The 20,401-nt window shown below is 46.5% G+C and overlaps 1 long non-coding RNA gene across 1 annotated transcript; it reads left to right on the plus strand.

Moving 5' to 3' along the window:
• Positions 1-265: 265 nt before the first annotated feature.
• LOC133552384 (uncharacterized) lies at positions 266-927 on the plus strand. Its single transcript, XR_009806694.1, has 2 exons — positions 266-446; positions 854-927. It is a non-coding gene; the product is annotated as an uncharacterized LOC133552384 (long non-coding RNA).
• The last annotated feature ends 19,474 nt before the right edge of the window (positions 928-20,401 follow it).

Consider the following 20,401-nt stretch of genomic DNA (forward strand, 5'->3'; position numbering starts at 1 on the left):
GCCTCCAGAGGGAGGTGTTTAGGGCTCGTCCAACCGGTAGGAGGCCACGGGGAAGACCCAGGACACGTTGGGAAGACTATGTCTCCCGGCTGGCCTGGGAACGCCTCGGGATTCCCCGGGAAGAGCTAGGCGAAATGGCTGGGGAGAGGGAAGTCTGGGCTTCCCTGCTTAGGCTGCTGCTCCTGGACCCGACCTCGGATAAGCGGAAGAATATGGATGGATATATATATATATATATATATATATATATATATATATATATATATATATATATATGTAAGGCAGTAGCCTGGCAATGTATAAGACAGTACCTCTTTATGAGCACTGGAGGTCGCTATTCTGTTGATTTTTACCTGTGGGTTCAGCACACCTCACCTTTTTGTCCCTCAGTGGACACCATAGTCTAGGCGCCATCTTTGAAAATGTTCTTCTTTTCCACTGAAAAGGTGAGACCTGTTTTATGACTGTCTGAACACTTTATAAGATATTAGAGTTAAAAATGCCCATCCAGCGAATTTGTTGCAATACAGTGTTAGCTAAGGTGTTTACTTACATTTTGATGTGTTTTGAAGAAATGTGCAATTCCGTTTTTGTACTTAAATGTTTGATGTAAGTTGGCCAGTGTGATTAACAATTAGTAGAGTCTGAATTGAATGGGGTTGTGAAGGATGGCTTTTTACATGTTTATTCTGGTCACTGTGTTTGAACTACTGATTTGTGATTTATTGTTATTTAGCATTTGGGCATATTGAATATGAGAAAGATTTATATATTTTTGTTGACATATGTTAATGTGTTCTTTTGCATTGAGACACATTTGTAAAGGAAAATGTTCTTCTTTTCCACTGAAAAGCTTAATGACCAGAGCCAGAGAGGACCACTACTGTGAGCAAATAAATGCAACAAGGTCTCATCCACAATCCAGAACCACTGTGTCCAGTGTCCAATCTCTCCGCACAACAACCCACCTGATAAACACTAAAAACACAACGCAGAGTCCAAGGGTGTGTCGAGAGGCAGTGACATTGTGGGTTACATCTTTGGTGCCGTGACCCGGATTGTGGTAATTCTAAGACCGAAGAGAGACTGACAGTAGCATCCCCAGACATGCTGCTAAACTGAACTGTATCCTCTGTGAATGGACCGGTCCATGTGGTGGACTGAGCTACTACTGAGCTGTATGAGAAGATTATCCACCTTCAACATATCCTTTCAGTGCTATGAAAGTTATTTTCATTGAATGACTTTATATGGTATCCTATAAACTGAACAGCTAATTGAAATTGAGAAAGAACAAGAAAAAAAAATGCTATATTCTGTGAGAGAATTTTGAAGTGACAACTATATGAGTATTATTTGTTGTCTACTTGGTTCATATGCGTTGAGTTAGACACACAGAGCTGTGTACTGACTAATTGTTTGGTTAATGTGAATTTTATGCACGGATTGATATTTGGTACTATTGTTGTTGTTTTTCCTTTTTTTTCTTTTTATTGTTTTCATTGCACTTCACTATACACCTACAACATACACAGACTCCCAACTCCTGCCCAAGCCCGTGGCCCCAGTTAAACTAACTGAAGATGTTGAGTGACTACACTGGCCTGGAGGGCACAGGCCCTACAACCAGCCATGACTCTCCCCACAAGCCACATTCCTCTCCTGGACATGCAACAGGCCATAACTACAACCCTCCCCCTACCACACAATTCCATATTCAGGATGAAGGAGCAACGGCTGATGCCAGTACAGTGAAGCAGCAGCAGTCGGCGCGGCCAAAGCATACCAACATGTTCCTCAGCTCCCCTAGCCCTCAGCAGCAGCACCACACTCAGTACTCAGTGCAGGGCTGGCAGCTTACGCCGCCACCCCCAACTCTGTCCCCGCATACCCCAGCTAATGTGTCCACATTGCCGCGCCACCAGATCGGCAGGTCAGGCTACAGACTCCCAACTCCCGCCCAAGTCCAGGCTGCTCATCCTAGCCCCCTGACCTACACCAAACCGGCAAAATGGTGCCGTGACCCGGATTCTTCTGATCAGCTGCTGCAGATCGCCGAGGTTATGCTGTGAGCAAGTAAGCGTATCGTACAGCAATCAGAAAGGATCCGTTGATCGTTGAGACGTTTGATAAAAAGTGATTTTGTTTTGCTGTGGCTGTGTTTTTCCACAACATATCATTACGTTTCCTCACATACAGTGTCTTTATACCACATGTCTCTGTATAGTTAAATTTTGTTTCAACGTCATATTCTCACTGTTATATCAATTGTGTTTGAAATATAATGGATTTTACACCATTTGGGAGGGGTAGAGGGTGGGTGCAAGCAGGTACTGCAGCGCAAGCTAGGCAGCCAGGCTTTAGCAGCCCTGATGGTACCCCTGTAGCAAGGCAAATGTTTTCCACTCCCACCGCTGCTAATAATGACACCTTGGCACAATTGCGTGACCTTTTGGGGGAGTTGGGAACCCACATCGGTGACACTGTTGTTAGCCGCATATTAGCCAACCATACCCGGTAGGTATGACACCTTGGGTCTCTTGAGACAACCACATACGGAACGGACTCCCATTTGTCCGACAACTTCTTGCGTGCCCTTTCACATTTGTTTGACAAAAGTACTTGGTCTCCCTCAGCGATGTCATGACCTTTGGTCCTTTTGTTGTATAGTTCAGTCTGATGACGCTGACTGGAGACAGCATTTGCCTGGGCAGATGATAATGCCTCTTTTAACTCTTCCCTCAGTTTGAGGACATATTTATCATAGTCGACAATGTCACAGTCCCTCTCCACATTGTGGAACATTACGTCAACTGGGAGTCTGGGAATTCTTCCGTACATTAGATAGAACGGGGCATAACCCGTCGACTCATGGGCGGTGCAGTTGTAGGCGAAAGTCAATGTCTGCAACATTTGGGGCCATTTTTGCTTGGCTCTTGGAGGGAGAGCTCTGATCATGCTTCCCAATGTCCGGTTGAATCGTTCAACTACACCGTTTCCTATGGGGTGATAGGCCGTTGTCCTTGACTTCTTTACCCCAGAGATCAGCAGCAACTCTCGGATCAACTGGCTCTCAAAGTTGGCTCCTTGGTCGGAATGAATTCTCTCTGGAAAGCCGTAGACACAGAAGTATCGATCCCAGAGTTGACGAGCAACCTGCTTTGCTGACTGATCATGACATGGAAAAGCGTGAGCCATTTTTGTGAAGTGGTCAGTGATGACCAGGACATCCACAGTATTTCCATTTGGGATTTCAGCTGACCAAAAGTCAATGCAGACCATCTCGAGAGGGCTTGTTGTTTTGATGCTCTCGAGAGGCGCTCTCCCTTCAGGTTCTGGTGTCTTGCTCACCACACAGCGCTTGCACGACTTGACATATTCACGGACATCTCGTTCCATGTCAATCCAGAAGAACCTCTGTCTCGCCAGGTATAGAGTCCTATGCTGTCCCTGATGCCCAGCCTCATCATGGACACCCTGCAGAGCCTGCTTGGCCAGTGATGCAGCCACAACATACTGATACCGCCTCCTCCCAGTTAGTGAATCTTTGCTCACTCTATATAGGATGCCATCCAACATCTTGAGCTTTTCCCACTGCTTTAGAGTCTTCTGGACTTTGAGAGGCTCTTTAACTCTTTCTCTTCTTGATGGCCTTCTGCCACGTGCCACATAGTGGATGACTCTTGCCAGTATAGTATCTTCCTGTTGCTTGTCTTGAAGTTCTTTAAGGGAGAAGACAGGTAAGACACTTTCCCCAGGTGGAACAACCTTGTGTACATCATTTGCCAGCCAGGAGATCACTCTCCCTTTGGGTCCCTCACCCCACCCAATCTGACCATCCAGGACTGCCGTCACTTCTTCACTGCTCATTGAACTGCATGCCACTTCATATCCGCCCAGTTTTACCTCTTGGCAGTTGGTGCTCAGCCGAAACACATCCTGTATCCTGTCATCCCGGATATGTTGCGCTTCCTCGAGGAGAGCTTTATATGGCTCTGCTATAAGTCTCTCGCTGACCCGTGGCTTGATGAAGGGTTGCCTGCTCAAGGCATCTGCAACGATGTTCTTACTGCCTGGGATATATTGGATACTGAAGTCGTATGGAGCCAACTTCGATACCCACCGCTGTTCACAAGCATCCAACTTTGGCTTTGTGAGGATGTAGGTCAGCGGGTTATTATCAGTCCAAACAGTAAAGGAGTTTCCCTTCAGCCAATGGCTGAATTTGTCACACACTGACCACTTGAGAGCGAGGAACTCCAAACGATGGGCTGGATACTTGGTTTGTGAGCGACTCAGGGCTTTGCTTGCAAAGGCGATGGGACGTGCTTTGCTCCCTCCTTCAGGGACTTGAGAGAGGACAGCGCCCAATCCGTCTAATGAAGCGTCGGTTGAGAGGATGAAAGGGCGACCAAAGTCCGGATGGGCCAACACAACTGAGTTCAACAGAGCAGCCTTTAGTTGGTTGAATGCGTCACTCTGTTCTTGAGCCCAATCACCTGGGCTGAGCTTTTTAAAGTGAGAAGCCCGTTTTGCGTTGGCTTTTCCAGTCGCAGCGGCGGTCAGAGAGAACAAGGGCTTCGCCTTACTGGAACAGTTTTGTATGAATCTCTGGTAATACATTACCATACCAAGAAAAGACTTAATCTTTTTTGCTGAAGGTGTGATTCCATCTTCCATCATCAAGTCCGCTTCGCTCATGTCTGTGATGACTTGTATCTTTTCAGAGTCAGTCGAAACCCCATTCTCATCAATGATATGGCCCAAGAACTTGACACTTCGCCGGAGGAAATGACACTTCTTCGGGGCCAACTTAAGCCCATGTCCTTTCAACCGCTTAAAGACCATTTCGAGTCTTTTGAGGGCTTCCTCTTCGTTTGGGGCAAAAACCAAAACATCGTCGAGGTAGCACAGCAGGGTCAAGAAGTTTTGGTCTCCGAAGACACTCATCATAAGGCGCATGAAACTTGCCGGGCTGTTACACAGGCCTTGGGGTAGTCGGTTGAATTCATGGAGGCCTACTGGTGTAGTGAAGGCAGTGAACTTCTTGTCCTGTTCGTGCATGGGGACATTGTAGAACCCCGATGTCAAGTCCATGGCGCTGAATATGGCATTTCCCCCTAGCGCAGCCAAGCAGTCGGCTTGGTGAGGTACTGGATGGGCATCTTTCACAGTGCGTGCATTAAGCCACCTGTAGTCCACACAGATGCGCAGTTCCCCATTCTTTTTCCAAACCAGTACTAATGGCGAGGCCCACTCACTTGATGACTTGCGTATGATGTTCTTCTCCTCCATCTCAGAAAGGACCTCTCTTAGTTTCTGGTATTGGCTTGGTGGGACACGGCGGTATGCTAGTCGAAAAGGGCGCTCATCGGTCAGATGGATCCTGTGGACGAAGTCTTTGGCTAGGCCACAATCCAGCTTGTTCTTGGAGAACACATCATCATGCCTCTGTATGAGTTCCACAAGTTGACTCTTCCAATAAGGGGACACTTCACATGAGTGGATGTCTATGTCGTCCAACCCAAGATTAGCAAGCTTATCCTGAAGGGTGAAATTTACAGAGGTGTCAGGCACATGGTCAGGGTCTGCCCTTACGCTTTGGCCTTGTGCTTTTAGCTCTGTGTTGGCGACACAGTCCACTCCAAGCTCAAAGTCTTCAAGTGCCACGCATGGTGAAACATCAGCTAACTTCATGTTCCTCCTCAGTGTTACAGGTTTATCACTTGGGTTCACGACCTTCACAGGAACCCACCTGTCTCCGCTCATTGCTGCCACAGTTCTTCCTACCATGATGCTCTTCCGGTTGGAGTGGGATTTTGCCGGTTCCACCAGTATGGTACTTCCCTCGGAGATAGGAGCCTTTCCAGGAAGTTTTCCCCACACTATGTGCTCCTGTTTTGGTACCAGTGTCACAGCATTAGTAAGCTTCACAGTTCCAATGACGTCTGGGATAATGTCACCTTTCCATCTTGTTATGCCCGAGAGCATGCTCAAAAACTGTTCGATGCCTGGTTCACCAGTAGAGTCAGCTTTACTCATCACGCGCCAATAGCTGGGATCTTGTTTGAATTGGCGTAGCAAGTGTTTCAGCAAATTGGTACCTACTATCATTTGGTCACGCTGGCCTGGCACAACTAATGTGGGCACGATTGCTTCTTGTCCGTAGATTTTCAACTTTAACTGGTGAATGCACTTGGGTTGCACATGCACACCACCACAACCCACCAGAAAAATGTCTTTGATGGACTGGGCACCCTCTGACAGCAACCCTGCCTTGTGGAGCTCCTCTTCTGCTTCTTCACTCATCGTACAAGCCATTGAACCAGTGTCTAGCATGGCATACAGTGCAACTTGGTCATTCACCAGCACATCAGTGTAGAATAAATCATCTGCCTTCTCAAGTTTGTGTATATTCTGGAAAATCATGACACTACCATTCGGTGCAGTCTTGCAGCTCTTCTCATATATTGCATGTATGTCTTCTTCAGTTTTGAGGGTCTGACATGACGTACTCACACTTTGCCCTCCACAGTGTGAGCGACTCAGTTTCCCTGGTTGGGTGTGTGGTTCTCTGCTTGGGTTTGGCGTGGAGCGGCCCGTTGGCAATCTCTCCTTGTGTGGCCAGGTTCCAAGCACCCAAAGCACCTCTTGTCTTTCATGCAGTGTTCACGTGTGATGTGAGTTTTGTCACCACATACACGGCAAGAAGTGGGGCGTGTCCACTGGGTCGGCTGTTGGACCGGGGAGGCTGCTCTGGCCAAAACGCCTTCTAGCATGCTTAGTACTCGTTCTAAAGCCCCTGCTTCTGAAGTGGTGACTGCACTCACCTTTGTCTGTGTAGATGGTTCTTGAACGCCCACCCTCATTGCAGTCAGCTCCTCAACCACAGGTTGACAGGTAGTGGTAGCTGCTGTCACCATTTTGAACTTTTCTGCTCTCATGGCCCTCTTCCTTGCCTGATGCTCTCTCTGGTGCTCATCGATAGCTTCTTGCACCTCCACGGCTGACCATTTGCTGATAGGCTTACATCGGAACACACTGGAGAGTTCGGGGTTGGGGCAATTCCTGATGAACATCATAGCAATTTGCGCTGACATGTTCTCCATCTTTTCTCCACTTTTCCGCAGATGCTGGTCAGCGTGCTCGGCTGCTGTATTGAGCCGAACCCAGTAATCAACTGGGTTCTCATTTGCGTCAGGCTGTGTAGAATAGAAATCAGCCATCGGTAGGCCAGACATGGGAGAGTCACTGAAGTATCTTCTGAGTATATCGTATACCACTTCAGGGTGTGTGTTTATATCACCACTACTCTTCAGCCCCACCTTAACGATACTCTTAGCTCGTCCCAAAAGATGACTGAGGATTTCACCCGCCTGCTCTGTAGTCGGACAATTCTTTTTATGCAGGTAAGCGTCCATCATATCTATCCACTCTTGTACGGTGTATTTGTCTGAGCCATCCCCCCTATACATCACCGGTTCCTTGACAGCTGCATTTACCATAATGTTCAGTCGAGACAAATCAGCTGGGGAAGGTATGGGCTCGAGCGGGGGTGGGGTCATGGGGTGTGGGCAACTAAGTGTGGGGGGAGGTGTTTGGTTGGCTAATATGCGGCTAACAACAGTGTCACCGATGTGGGTTCCCAACTCCCCCAAAAGGTCACGCAATTGTGCCAAGGTGTCATTATTAGCAGCGGTGGGAGTGGAAAACATTTGCCTTGCTACAGGGGTACCATCAGGGCTGCTAAAGCCTGGCTGCCTAGCTTGCGCTGCAGTACCTGCTTGCACCCACCCTCTACCCCTCCCAAATGGTGTAAAATCCATTATATTTCAAACACAATTGATATAACAGTGAGAATATGACGTTGAAACAAAATTTAACTATACAGAGACATGTGGTATAAAGACACTGTATGTGAGGAAACGTAATGATATGTTGTGGAAAAACACAGCCACAGCAAAACAAAATCACTTTTTATCAAACGTCTCAACGATCAACGGATCCTTTCTGATTGCTGTACGATACGCTTACTTGCTCACAGCATAACCTCGGCGATCTGCAGCAGCTGATCAGAAGAATCCGGGTTACGGCACCATTTTGTAACAGTCACTGTTCTGCGTTGTGTCTTTTTTTCTTCGTGATGAACCACAGGATTCGAGTTGAGGAGGATTTATTCACCAGCTTTTTCATAGGGACAAAAAGAAAAGGGCGTCACATACAGTCCACAGTATCTCTCTCCACAGCTGCAGGAGTCAGTGCTCACTCAAACTCAAACTTATGCTTACAAAAGGAAACAACAACAATAATGATAATAAAAATAATGAAAAGGCAAACAAAGCACAAAATAGTCCAAAAACAAATTAATTGAAATAAAAAACAGTAGATAAAGTATATACATCAGCAGACAGCAAAAATATACATTAGGGAAAAAAAAGGTCCTTATTATGTGTAGCAAATCACCTCTTTTTTTCCCCACTCACATCAACTCATTTTATATATTTTTTTTACTTACAATAAACAATGCCAAAACTTATTAACAGACATACCTTTTTCATAGGGACAAAAAGAAAAGGGCGTCACATACAGTCCACAGTATCTCTCTCCACTACAGAATAAAGAAAAAGAAAAAAAACACACACACATTAATGGCACAGCAGCACACAAGATGTCCACACAGACGCAGCAGAGTACCCCCGACCCGTGCACAAACTCACGAGGCCAGGAAACCCCGCAGCAACTGCTGCTAGCATTAAGCTAATCCACACATCATTTAGCAAATAAGTCCGTTTTTTACAACACTTTAATAAAATGAAAATTCGGGAATTCAACCCGGATGCTTAACAGCATGCCACAAAACAGTGTTCACTTTGAAAATACTTTAAAAGTGACAGGCAAAAAGTTTATAAAGAAATAAAAAGGAGAGAGACATAAGCATGACTTACCAGCTGCAGGAGTCAGTGCTCACTGAAGCTGGTCACACAGGTGCAACGCCAAATCACCCCCCAGGGAAACAAAAAGGTATGTAATAGAAAACAATAGGGCAGAACCTATTTACAATGACAGACACTTTTGGGGAAGTTCACAACAGAAAATGATGTGAAATAAAATTATGTGAAATAAATTACCAAAAATTAAAAATAAAATTAAATTAAATTTAGCTCGGCTACATACTCCCCTCTGAACTTCACCAAAATACTTCAAGACTAAGCAGAGTACTCTAATACATTCATGTTATGCAACTTATTAGTTACTCACATCACTGAGAAAATGGCCGAGGAGGGCTGCGCAACCCTCCTGGGTACACTTGCAAAAAGAGGTGCCTTTTACACCACCTTACACATTACTTTACAAAGGTAATAAAAAAATATACCTTTTACAAGACAAGGAGTACCTAATATTTATCACTGCTACTGTAATACATGTTCAACCCCAAACATTGGATTGAACAACTATCTTATGGTACTTGATGGTTTACAGAGGTTTGTAACTCAAACAGGTATTTTCTTCTGGGTCATGTTCTGAATTAGCCTATCTACAGGTTTCACCAGCCTACCCACCCTTGTTCTTATACGGGAGACTACACTGATCCCTGTGCTTGGGGCGTCGTCACCATGGCCTCTCCCATCAATCATGCTTGACACACTCATTGGCCTCTGACTGACACTTTCATCCAGATCAGGTTCTTCAAGCTCCTCATCAGCATCTAGACATTCTGATGGCGAATTGGCAGAAGCACTGTCCAGAACCCAGTTGGCTGTTCGGTCTTCTGTGACATCTCCCGTCACCACATCCGAAACCCGACTTTGTGTCTCATCATGCCTTGACTCAGATGACTCAGTGAATGATGATTCAACATCCTCTTCATTCTCCAACTTAAGCGGAAGAAAGTTGGTACACAAGAGGCGGTTGCGATGGACGACTTTTTCATGACCACTACAAGTGTTCCTTATCCGGTAGGTATGACACCTTGGGTCTCTTGAGACAACCACATACGGAACGGACTCCCATTTGTCCGACAACTTCTTGCGTGCCCTTTCACATTTGTTTGACAAAAGTACTTGGTCTCCCTCAGCGATGTCATGACCTTTGATCCTTTTGTTGTATAGTTCAGTCTGATGACGCTGACTGGAGACAGCATTTGCCTGGGCAGATGATAATGCCTCTTTTAACTCTTCCCTCAGTTTGAGGACATATTTATCATAGTCGACAATGTCACAGTCCCTCTCCACATTGTGGAACATTACGTCAACTGGGAGTCTGGGAATTCTTCCGTACATTAGATAGAACGGGGCATAACCCGTCGACTCATGGGCGGTGCAGTTGTAGGCGAAAGTCAATGTCTGCAACATTTGGGGCCATTTTTGCTTGGCTCTTGGAGGGAGAGCTCTGATCATGCTTCCCAATGTCCGGTTGAATCGTTCAACTACACCGTTTCCTATGGGGTGATAGGCCGTTGTCCTTGACTTCTTTACCCCAGAGATCAGCAGCAACTCTCGGATCAACTGGCTCTCAAAGTTGGCTCCTTGGTCGGAATGAATTCTCTCTGGAAAGCCGTAGACACAGAAGTATCGATCCCAGAGTTGACGAGCAACCTGCTTTGCTGACTGATCATGACATGGAAAAGCGTGAGCCATTTTTGTGAAGTGGTCAGTGATGACCAGGACATCCACAGTATTTCCATTTGGGATTTCAGCTGACCAAAAGTCAATGCAGACCATCTCGAGAGGGCTTGTTGTTTTGATGCTCTCGAGAGGCGCTCTCCCTTCAGGTTCTGGTGTCTTGCTCACCACACAGCGCTTGCACGACTTGACATATTCACGGACATTTCGTTCCATGTCAATCCAGAAGAACCTCTGTCTCGCCAGGTATAGAGTCCTATGCTGTCCCTGATGCCCAGCCTCATCATGGACACCCTGCAGAGCCTGCTTGGCCAGTGATGCAGCCACAACATACTGATACCGCCTCCTCCCAGTTAGTGAATCTTTGCTCACTCTATATAGGATGCCATCCAACATCTTGAGCTTTTCCCACTGCTTTAGAGTCTTCTGGACTTTGAGAGGCTCTTTAACTCTTTCTCTTCTTGATGGCCTTCTGCCACGTGCCACATAGTGGATGACTCTTGCCAGTATAGTATCTTCCTGTTGCTTGTCTTGAAGTTCTTTAAGGGAGAAGACAGGTAAGACACTTTCCCCAGGTGGAACAACCTTGTGTACATCATTTGCCAGCCAGGAGATCACTCTCCCTTTGGGTCCCTCACCCCACCCAATCTGACCATCCAGGACTGCCGTCACTTCTTCACTGCTCATTGAACTGCATGCCACTTCATATCCGCCCAGTTTTACCTCTTGGCAGTTGGTGCTCAGCCGAAACACATCCTGTATCCTGTCATCCCGGATATGTTGCGCTTCCTCGAGGAGAGCTTTATATGGCTCTGCTATAAGTCTCTCGCTGACCCGTGGCTTGATGAAGGGTTGCCTGCTCAAGGCATCTGCAACGATGTTCTTACTGCCTGGGATATATTGGATACTGAAGTCGTATGGAGCCAACTTCGACACCCACCGCTGTTCACAAGCATCCAACTTTGGCTTTGTGAGGATGTAGGTCAGCGGGTTATTATCAGTCCAAACAGTAAAGGAGTTTCCCTTCAGCCAATGGCTGAATTTGTCACACACTGACCACTTGAGAGCGAGGAACTCCAAACGATGGGCTGGATACTTGGTTTGTGAGCGACTCAGGGCTTTGCTTGCAAAGGCGATGGGACGTGCTTTGCTCCCTCCTTCAGGGACTTGAGAGAGGACAGCGCCCAATCCGTCTAATGAAGCGTCGGTTGAGAGGATGAAAGGGCGACCAAAGTCCGGATGGGCCAACACAACTGAGTTCAACAGAGCAGCCTTTAGTTGGTTGAATGCGTCACTCTGTTCTTGAGCCCAATCACCTGGGCTGAGCTTTTTAAAGTGAGAAGCCCGTTTTGCGTTGGCTTTTCCAGTCGCAGCGGCGGTCAGAGAGAACAAGGGCTTCGCCTTACTGGAACAGTTTTGTATGAATCTCTGGTAATACATTACCATACCAAGAAAAGACTTAATCTTTTTTGCTGAAGGTGTGATTCCATCTTCCATCATCAAGTCCGCTTCGCTCATGTCTGTGATGACTTGTATCTTTTCAGAGTCAGTCGAAACCCCATTCTCATCAATGATATGGCCCAAGAACTTGACACTTCGCCGGAGGAAATGACACTTCTTCGGGGCCAACTTAAGCCCATGTCCTTTCAACCGCTTAAAGACCATTTCGAGTCTTTTGAGGGCTTCCTCTTCGTTTGGGGCAAAAACCAAAACATCGTCGAGGTAGCACAGCAGGGTCAAGAAGTTTTGGTCTCCGAAGACACTCATCATAAGGCGCATGAAACTTGCCGGGCTGTTACACAGGCCTTGGGGTAGTCGGTTGAATTCATGGAGGCCTACTGGTGTAGTGAAGGCAGTGAACTTCTTGTCCTGTTCGTGCATGGGGACATTGTAGAACCCCGATGTCAAGTCCATGGCGCTGAATATGGCATTTCCCCCTAGCGCAGCCAAACAGTCAGCTTGGTGAGGTACTGGATGGGCATCCTTCACAGTGCGTGCATTAAGCCACCTGTAGTCCACACAGATGCGCAGTTCCCCATTCTTTTTCCAAACCAGTACTAATGGCGAGGCCCACTCACTTGATGACTTGCGTATGATGTTCTTCTCTTCCATCTCAGAAAGGACCTCTCTTAGTTTCTGGTATTGGCTTGGTGGGACACGGCGGTATGCTAGTCGAAAAGGGCGCTCATCGGTCAGATGGATCCTGTGGACGAAGTCTTTGGCTAGGCCACAATCCAGCTTGTTCTTGGAGAACACATCATCATGCCTCTGTATGAGTTCCACAAGTTGACTCTTCCAATAAGGGGACACTTCACATGAGTGGATGTCTATGTCGTCCAACCCAAGATTAGCAAGCTTATCCTGAAGGGTGAAATTTACAGAGGTGTCAGGCACATGGTCAGGGTCTGCCCTTACGCTTTGGCCTTGTGCTTTTAGCTCTGTGTTGGCGACACAGTCCACTCCAAGCTCAAAGTCTTCAAGTGCCACGCATGGTGAAACATCAGCTAACTTCATGTTCCTCCTCAGTGTTACAGGTTTATCACTTGGGTTCACGACCTTCACAGGAACCCACCTGTCTCCGCTCATTGCTGCCACAGTTCTTCCTACCATGATGCTCTTCCGGTTGGAGTGGGATTTTGCCGGTTCCACCAGTATGGTACTTCCCTCGGAGATAGGAGCCTTTCCAGGAAGTTTTCCCCACACTATGTGCTCCTGTTTTGGTACCAGTGTCACAGCGTTAGTAAGCTTCACAGTTCCAATGACGTCTGGGATAATGTCACCTTTCCATCTTGTTATGCCCGAGAGCATGCTCAAAAACTGTTCGATGCCTGGTTCACCAGTAGAGTCAGCTTTACTCATCACGCGCCAATAGCTGGGATCTTGTTTGAATTGGCGTAGCAAGTGTTTCAGCAAATTGGTACCTACTATCATTTGGTCACGCTGGCCTGGCACAACTAATGTGGGCACGATTGCTTCTTGTCCGTAGATTTTCAACTTTAACTGGTGAATGCACTTGGGTTGCACATGCACACCACCACAACCCACCAGAAAAATGTCTTTGATGGACTGGGCACCCTCTGACAGCAACCCTGCCTTGTGGAGCTCCTCTTCTGCTTCTTCACTCATCGTACAAGCCATTGAACCAGTGTCTAGCATGGCATACAGTGCAACTTGGTCATTCACCAGCACATCAGTGTAGAATAAATCATCTGCCTTCTCAAGTTTGTGTATATTCTGGAAAATCATGACACTACCATTCGGTGCAGTCTTGCAGCTCTTCTCATATATTGCATGTATGTCTTCTTCAGTTTTGAGGGTCTGACATGACGTACTCACACTTTGCCCTCCACAGTGTGAGCGACTCAGTTTCCCTGGTTGGGTGTGTGGTTCTCTGCTTGGGTTTGGCGTGGAGCGGCCCGTTGGCAATCTCTCCTTGTGTGGCCAGCTTCCAAGCACCCAAAGCACCTCTTGTCTTTCATGCAGTGTTCACGTGTGATGTGAGTTTTGTCACCACATACACGGCAAGAAGTGGGGCGTGTCCACTGGGTCGGCTGTTGGACCGGGGAGGCTGCTCTGGCCAAAACGCCTTCTAGCATGCTTAGTACTCGTTCTAAAGCCCCTGCTTCTGAAGTGGTGACTGCACTCACCTTTGTCTGTGTAGATGGTTCTTGAACGCCCACCCTCATTGCAGTCAGCTCCTCAACCACAGGTTGACAGGTAGTGGTAGCTGCTGTCACCATTTTGAACTTTTCTGCTCTCATGGCCCTCTTCCTTGCCTGATGCTCTCTCTGGTGCTCATCGATAGCTTCTTGCACCTCCACGGCTGACCATTTGCTGATAGGCTTACATCGGAACACACTGGAGAGTTCGGGGTTGGGGCAATTCCTGATGAACATCATAGCAATTTGCGCTGACATGTTCTCCATCTTTTCTCCACTTTTCCGCAGATGCTGGTCAGCGTGCTCGGCTGCTGTATTGAGCCGAACCCAGTAATCAACTGGGTTCTCATTTGCGTCAGGCTGTGTAGAATAGAAATCAGCCATCGGTAGGCCAGACATGGGAGAGTCACTGAAGTATCTTCTGAGTATATCGTATACCACTTCAGGGTGTGTGTTTATATCACCACTACTCTTCAGCCCCACCTTAACGATACTCTTAGCTCGTCCCAAAAGATGACTGAGGATTTCACCCGCCTGCTCTGTAGTCGGACAATTCTTTTTATGCAGGTAAGCGTCCATCATATCTATCCACTCTTGTACGGTGTATTTGTCCGAGCCATCCCCCCTATACATCACCGGTTCCTTGACAGCTGCATTTACCAAGAGGATGAAAGGGCGACCAAAGTCCGGATGGGCCAACACAACTGAGTTCAACAGAGCAGCCTTTAGTTGGTTGAATGCGTCACTCTGTTCTTGAGCCCAATCACCTGGGCTGAGCTTTTTAAAGTGAGAAGCCCGTTTTGCGTTGGCTTTTCCAGTCGCAGCGGCGGTCAGAGAGAACAAGGGCTTCGCCTTACTGGAACAGTTTTGTATGAATCTCTGGTAATACATTACCATACCAAGAAAAGACTTAATCTTTTTTGCTGAAGGTGTGATTCCATCTTCCATCATCAAGTCCGCTTCGCTCATGTCTGTGATGACTTGTATCTTTTCAGAGTCAGTCGAAACCCCATTCTCATCAATGATATGGCCCAAGAACTTGACACTTCGCCGGAGGAAATGACACTTCTTCGGGGCCAACTTAAGCCCATGTCCTTTCAACCGCTTAAAGACCATTTCGAGTCTTTTGAGGGCTTGCTCTTCGTTTGGGGCAAAAACCAAAACATCGTCGAGGTAGCACAGCAGGGTCAAGAAGTTTTGGTCTCCGAAGACACTCATCATAAGGCGCATGAAACTTGCCGGGCTGTTACACAGGCCTTGGGGTAGTCGGTTGAATTCATGGAGGCCTACTGGTGTAGTGAAGGCAGTGAACTTCTTGTCCTGTTCGTGCATGGGGACATTGTAGAACCCCGATGTCAAGTCCATGGCGCTGAATATGGCATTTCCCCCTAGCGCAGCCAAGCAGTCGGCTTGGTGAGGTACTGGATGGGCATCTTTCACAGTGCGTGCATTAAGCCACCTGTAGTCCACACAGATGCGCAGTTCCCCATTCTTTTTCCAAACCAGTACTAATGGCGAGGCCCACTCACTTGATGACTTGCGTATGATGTTCTTCTCCTCCATCTCAGAAAGGACCTCTCTTAGTTTCTGGTATTGGCTTGGTGGGACACGGCGGTATGCTAGTCGAAAAGGGCGCTCATCGGTCAGATGGATCCTGTGGACGAAGTCTTTGGCTAGGCCACAATCCAGCTTGTTCTTGGAGAACACATCATCATGCCTCTGTATGAGTTCCACAAGTTGACTCTTCCAATAAGGGGACACTTCACATGAGTGGATGTCTATGTCGTCCAACCCAAGATTAGCAAGCTTATCCTGAAGGGTGAAATTTACAGAGGTGTCAGGCACATGGTCAGGGTCTGCCCTTACGCTTTGGCCTTGTGCTTTTAGCTCTGTGTTGGCGACACAGTCCACTCCAAGCTCAAAGTCTTCAAGTGCCACGCATGGTGAAACATCAGCTAACTTCATGTTCCTCCTCAGTGTTACAGGTTTATCACTTGGGTTCACGACCTTCACAGGAACCCACCTGTCTCCGCTCATTGCTGCCACAGTTCTTCCTACCATGATGCTCTTCCGGTTGGAGTGGGATTTTGCCGGTTCCACCAGTATGGTACTTCCCTCGGAGATAGGAGCCTTTCCAGGAAGTTTTCCCCACACTATGTGCTCCTGTTTTGGTACCAGTGTCACAGCATTAGTAAGCTTCACAGTTCCAATGACGTCTGGGATAATGTCACCTTTCCATCTTGTTATGCCCGAGAGCATGCTCAAAAACTGTTCGATGCCTGGTTCACCAGTAGAGTCAGCTTTACTCATCACGCGCCAATAGCTGGGATCTTGTTTGAATTGGCGTAGCAAGTGTTTCAGCAAATTGGTACCTACTATCATTTGGTCACGCTGGCCTGGCACAACTAATGTGGGCACGATTGCTTCTTGTCCGTAGATTTTCAACTTTAACTGGTGAATGCACTTGGGTTGCACATGCACACCACCACAACCCACCAGAAAAATGTCTTTGATGGACTGGGCACCCTCTGACAGCAACCCTGCCTTGTGGAGCTCCTCTTCTGCTTCTTCACTCATCGTACAAGCCATTGAACCAGTGTCTAGCATGGCATACAGTGCAACTTGGTCATTCACCAGCACATCAGTGTAGAATAAATCATCTGCCTTCTCAAGTTTGTGTATATTCTGGAAAATCATGACACTACCATTCGGTGCAGTCTTGCAGCTCTTCTCATATATTGCATGTATGTCTTCTTCAGTTTTGAGGGTCTGACATGACGTACTCACACTTTGCCCTCCACAGAGTGAGCGACTCAGTTTCCCTGGTTGGGTGTGTGGTTCTCTGCTTGGGTTTGGCGTGGAGCGGCCCGTTGGCAATCTCTCCTTGTGTGGCCAGGTTCCAAGCACCCAAAGCACCTCTTGTCTTTCATGCAGTGTTCACGTGTGATGTGAGTTTTGTCACCACATACACGGCAAGAAGTGGGGCGTGTCCACTGGGTCGGCTGTTGGACCGGGGAGGCTGCTCTGGCCAAAACGCCTTCTAGCATGCTTAGTACTCGTTCTAAAGCCCCTGCTTCTGAAGTGGTGACTGCACTCACCTTTGTCTGTGTAGATGGTTCTTGAACGCCCACCCTCATTGCAGTCAGCTCCTCAACCACAGGTTGACAGGTAGTGGTAGCTGCTGTCACCATTTTGAACTTTTCTGCTCTCATGGCCCTCTTCCTTGCCTGATGCTCTCTCTGGTGCTCATCGATAGCTTCTTGCACCTCCACGGCTGACCATTTGCTGATAGGCTTACATCGGAACACACTGGAGAGTTCGGGGTTGGGGCAATTCCTGATGAACATCATAGCAATTTGCGCTGACATGTTCTCCATCTTTTCTCCACTTTTCCGCAGATGCTGGTCAGCGTGCTCGGCTGCTGTATTGAGCCGAACCCAGTAATCAACTGGGTTCTCATTTGCGTCAGGCTGTGTAGAATAGAAATCAGCCATCGGTAGGCCAGACATGGGAGAGTCACTGAAGTATCTTCTGAGTATATCGTATACCACTTCAGGGTGTGTGTTTATATCACCACTACTCTTCAGCCCCACCTTAACGATACTCTTAGCTCGTCCCAAAAGATGACTGAGGATTTCACCCGCCTGCTCTGTAGTCGGACAATTCTTTTTATGCAGGTAAGCGTCCATCATATCTATCCACTCTTGTACGGTGTATTTGTCTGAGCCATCCCCCCTATACATCACCGGTTCCTTGACAGCTGCATTTACCATAATGTTCAGTCGAGACAAATCAGCTGGGGAAGGTATGGGCTCGAGCGGGGGTGGGGTCATGGGGTGTGGGCAACTAAGTGTGGGGGGAGGTGTTTGGTTGGCTAATATGCGGCTAACAACAGTGTCACCGATGTGGGTTCCCAACTCCCCCAAAAGGTCACGCAATTGTGCCAAGGTGTCATTATTAGCAGCGGTGGGAGTGGAAAACATTTGCCTTGCTACAGGGGTACCATCAGGGCTGCTAAAGCCTGGCTGCCTAGCTTGCGCTGCAGTACCTGCTTGCACCCACCCTCTACCCCTCCCAAATGGTGTAAAATCCATTATATTTCAAACACAATTGATATAACAGTGAGAATATGACGTTGAAACAAAATTTAACTATACAGAGACATGTGGTATAAAGACACTGTATGTGAGGAAACGTAATGATATGTTGTGGAAAAACACAGCCACAGCAAAACAAAATCACTTTTTATCAAACGTCTCAACGATCAACGGATCCTTTCTGATTGCTGTACGATACGCTTACTTGCTCACAGCATAACCTCGGCGATCTGCAGCAGCTGATCAGAAGAATCCGGGTCACGGCACCATTTTGTAACAGTCACTGTTCTGCGTTGTGTCTTTTTTTCTTCGTGATGAACCACAGGATTCGAGTTGAGGAGGATTTATTCACCAGCTTTTTCATAGGGACAAAAAGAAAAGGGCGTCACATACAGTCCACAGTATCTCTCTCCACAGCTGCAGGAGTCAGTGCTCACTCAAACTCAAACTTATGCTTACAAAAGGAAACAACAACAATAATGATAATAAAAATAATGAAAAGGCAAACAAAGCACAAAATAGTCCAAAAACAAATTAATTGAAATAAAAAACAGTAGATAAAGTATATACATCAGCAGACAGCAAAAATATACATTAGGGAAAAAAAAGGTCCTTATTATGTGTAGCAAATCACCTCTTTTTTTCCCCACTCACATCAACTCATTTTATATATTTTTTTTACTTACAATAAACAATGCCAAAACTTATTAACAGACATACCTTTTTCATAGGGACAAAAAGAAAAGGGCGTCACATACAGTCCACAGTATCTCTCTCCACTACAGAATAAAGAAAAAGAAAAAAAACACACACACATTAATGGCACAGCAGCACACAAGATGTCCACACAGACGCAGCAGAGTACCCCCGACCCGTGCACAAACTCACGAGGCCAGGAAACCCCGCAGCAACTGCTGCTAGCATTAAGCTAATCCACACATCATTTAGCAAATAAGTCCGTTTTTTACAACACTTTAATAAAATGAAAATTCGGGAATTCAACCCGGATGCTTAACAGCATGCCACAAAACAGTGTTCACTTTGAAAATACTTTAAAAGTGACAGGCAAAAAGTTTATAAAGAAATAAAAAGGAGAGAGACATAAGCATGACTTACCAGCTGCAGGAGTCAGTGCTCACTGAAGCTGGTCACACAGGTGCAACGCCAAATCACCCCCCAGGGAAACAAAAAGGTATGTAATAGAAAACAATAGGGCAGAACCTATTTACAATGACAGACACTTTTGGGGAAGTTCACAACAGAAAATGATGTGAAATAAAATTATGTGAAATAAATTACCAAAAATTAAAAATAAAATAAAATTAAATTTAGTTGATGTGAGTGGGGAAAAAAAGAGGTGATTTGCTACACATAATAAGGACCTTTTTTTTCCCTAATGTATATTTTTGCTGTCTGCTGATGTATATACTTTATCTACTGTTTTTTATTTCAATTAATTTGTTTTTGGACTATTTTGTGCTTTGTTTGCCTTTTCATTATTTTTATTATCATTATTGTTGTTGTTTCCTTTTGTAAGCATAAGTTTGAGTTTGAGTGAGCACTGACTCCTGCAGCTGTGGAGAGAGATACTGTGGACTGTATGTGACGCCCTTTTCTTTTTGTCCCTATGAAAAAGCTGGTGAATAAATCCTCCTCAACTCGAATCCTGTGGTTCATCACGAAGAAAAAAAGACACAACGCAGAACAGTGACTGTTACAAAATGGTGCCGTGACCCGGATTCTTCTGATCAGCTGCTGCAGATCGCCGAGGTTATGCTGTGAGCAAGTAAGCGTATCGTACAGCAATCAGAAAGGATCCGTTGATCGTTGAGACGTTTGATAAAAAGTGATTTTGTTTTGCTGTGGCTGTGTTTTTCCACAACATATCATTACGTTTCCTCACATACAGTGTCTTTATACCACATGTCTCTGTATAGTTAAATTTTGTTTCAACGTCATATTCTCACTGTTATATCAATTGTGTTTGAAATATAATGGATTTTACACCATTTGGGAGGGGTAG

The sequence above is a fragment of the Nerophis ophidion genome, linkage group LG05 (genome assembly GCF_033978795.1).
Source record: "Nerophis ophidion isolate RoL-2023_Sa linkage group LG05, RoL_Noph_v1.0, whole genome shotgun sequence".
Lineage (NCBI taxonomy): Eukaryota > Metazoa > Chordata > Actinopteri > Syngnathiformes > Syngnathidae > Nerophis > Nerophis ophidion.